General features: G+C 40.6%; 1 long non-coding RNA gene across 1 annotated transcript; it reads left to right on the top strand.

Moving 5' to 3' along the window:
- The first annotated feature begins 737 nt into the window (after positions 1–737).
- LOC124055979 lies at positions 738–2,690 on the top strand. The gene is made up of 7 exons (XR_006842930.1): positions 738–969; positions 1,061–1,294; positions 1,372–1,513; positions 1,762–1,878; positions 1,960–1,986; positions 2,370–2,403; positions 2,532–2,690. It is a non-coding gene; the product is annotated as an uncharacterized LOC124055979 (long non-coding RNA).
- Positions 2,691–3,210: the final 520 nt, after the last annotated feature.

Consider the following 3,210-nt stretch of genomic DNA (forward strand, 5'->3'; position numbering starts at 1 on the left):
TTTCGTTCCATGTGTGAAATGACAATAAAGCTCCTTGAATCCTTGAATCCACAACAACCAGCATGAGAGATCATATTTCTCCTGTACTGGCTTCTCTACATTGGCTACCTGTAAAATTCAGGATAGATTTTAAAATTCTCCTCCTCACATACAAAGCCCTGAACGGTCAGGCACCATCCTATCTTAAAGAGTTGATAGTTCCCTATTATCCCACCAGAGCTTTGCGTTCCTAAAATGCAGGCCTACTTGTGGTTCCTCGAGTCCTCCTTTCCTGTTTGATAAAGCTTATAGTTAGGGCTGACCTAGGCCAGCCCCTAGTTATGCTGCTATAGGCTTAGACTGCCGGAGATCTCCCATGATGCACTGAGCTCCTTCTTCCTCTCCCTCTCCTTCTGCACACATTTATGTGCCATTAACACATATCACTAACTCAACCTCTTCCCTGGAGTCCTTGTGCTTTCCCTTCTCGCAGGTTCTCATGGATCGTGGTCGGACCTCCTGCTGCGGTCCTGCTCAAAACTTACTGCAATTACTCCTATTTAGTCATAATCTATTTTAATTCTATTGCTACTCTGCTGCAGCAGCTACCATTATTATTGTTACTAATATTGCTATCATAATCACCATACTTCATTGAAATTATCATTATCTACAGTTCCAATACTTCTAGTGTTGTTACTGCTGCTATGCATCTCTGCTTGTATGCTCCTTCTCTCATGCTCCATCCCCTCCCTCTCTCTCTCTCTCTCTTTGTCTGTCTCTCTCGCTCTCTCTCTCTCTCTCTCTCTCTCCCCCATTCCCCATTCCTCCTTCCCCCAGACAGCAAGGAGGCACTGAGGGGTTTTTTTTGGACTCCTGGGTGGGTTTATCATCGCAATAACTGGGCACCGAAAGGGGGTTGTCATAAATATGACCACAGAAGAGGTGAGAGAGGCAGAAAAAGACAAAGATGGTGCTCGCATCATCTGTGTAAGTACAGATGCAGGTCACATTGTGATATACATTGATATACATTGTTTAATCAGTTGGTCTGTGACTACTATGTCCTTTGGTACGATAGGTGGAACAGCACAAGACCCAACGCTATCACGGACAAGCGGCTGTTCCCCTCCACCGTCACGAGTATGCCTGGATGCAGCGATACAACCAGCTAAGAGGTCAAGTTGAAGGAGTGTCTGCAGAGACCTTTTTTCACAACACCAATGGGGGGGGTCCTGCTCAAGCTGCCAGAGCTCTTTCAAGCTGCTTGGAAGTCGATGAATTTGGGGTCTGCACCCACTTTCAACATGTTGAGGTCATCCTACAGCACTTATGTAAGACAAGTTCTAATCTGTTTTTAGCACAAATGTTCAACTGGTTTATTTTCCACAGCGGATGATCCGACGGAGGACATTCTTCAGAGCAGAGCACTGACAGTTCTGGCCATTTCAACCTATGCTCTGAAAAAAGGGGCCAAAGGTGGCGAAAAAGGTTCCAACAGAAGGAGATAGAGACTTCTGGCCAAGAGGAGCAGGTGAAACAAGGCCTCTTCTGACATACAATCATGTACAATATTATATCTTACACAGTAAGGGTGGCCACAACAATTAAGGGAAGGTTTTTTGTTCCATTCCTGCTCATTCAACACAGCCAAGTATCTATCTAGTTATCTATCATTCACAAGAGCATGTTTTGGGAGCTTTAACAGAGATAAAAACAAAATCACAGTATCAGATCCAAAATCAGCATAATGTACTAATGTACTTACTTACCTATAATTAGGTGGAGGAGAAGGAAGAAGAGGAAGACCACGAGGCAGAAGAAGAGAAGGAGCAAGAATTAGAAAGATCTTACGACCTGCGCAAAAAGGAACCCGTGCCTTCAAGCCAACAAAGACAAGTGAGTGTTTTAATATTGTGAGCTTTCACACAAGACAAATTTTTTATTAATCTCCCTTACTCTACCCCTTCCTGATAACAGAGAGTGAGCTCTTCTGAAGAGGACAAGGTGAGCTGTTAATTTTAGTTATTCCATACATGACTTAGATACTTAGACTTAGAGACTTAGACTTTCTTTATTTGTCATTTGGATTTTCATCACAAACGAAATTTCGGTACAGTGGCTCAAGCATAGCAGGAATTACCGACATATTCTTTTTAAAATGTTCAGTAACTGATAGAGCTAGTAGAAATTTGGTCTTTCCCAGTTGCCTTATTTTGTTTATATATTATACACACATATGTATATATATATATATCTATATCTATATATATATATATAGATATATATAGATATAGTTATATATATGTGTGTGTGTGTGTGTGTGTTTATTTCTGCATGTGTCTATATACACACATTTCTTTGACCTGGGTTCTTTCTTCTTCCCATAGAAGGACAAAGTTGCAGTAAAAGTACCCTGTAAGTGTAAGTGTGTTCCAATTCAAATTTAAAAATTTCACTGCAAAACTAGATGATCTAGTTTCTACCTACGGGGGCAACAATTAATTTTTTTATTTTCTGTATTCTTGCTTCTTCTCTTCTGCTATTTTCAGATCCAGCAGGCCTTTGTTAGTCCAGGTACAGCAGCGATTTTAAAATGTCCTCCACAAAAAACTTTTCCTGACCCAACCGAGAGGCAGAGCAAGCTTGAGCAGTTATTGTTTCATCAGTGAAGCCTATGTAAGTTAAAATAAGAAAAGAAAGAAAGAAGAAGAAGAAGTCAAGTCAAGTCAAGTCAAGTCAAGTCAACTTTATTTGTACAGCCCATTTTTACAAGCAGTTTGTCTCAAAGTGCTTAACATAACATCAGCAACATCCTCTGCCCTTCGACCCTCACATCGACTAAGGAAAAACTCCCAGAAAAACCTTTAACAGGAAAAAATGGAAGAAACCTCAGGGTGAGCAACAGAGGAGGGATCCCTCACCCAGGACGGGCAGACGTGCAATGGATGTTGTACAGGCAGGAAAGCAATTTGCAACATGAGAAATGACATTACTAAAAAGATAAGCAAAACAAAATCTCAACTGTTTAGTTTCACTTTTTGCTACCACCTCAATATGATTTTAACATTTCACAGGTTATAAGAAAATTATAGTAATGAAAATTATAATGAACTGCTGTAACATTCATGTATTCTTTTTTTTTTTTTTTTTTTTTATGTGATGTTGAGAATCACTATCCTATCAGTTCGATTTCGGCCCGTAGGGAGAACCACCCCGCCGATAGTCGGT

This window comes from Scatophagus argus, unplaced genomic scaffold, assembly GCF_020382885.2.
Source record: "Scatophagus argus isolate fScaArg1 unplaced genomic scaffold, fScaArg1.pri scaffold_44_ctg1, whole genome shotgun sequence".
Classification (NCBI taxonomy): Eukaryota; Metazoa; Chordata; class Actinopteri; family Scatophagidae; genus Scatophagus; species Scatophagus argus.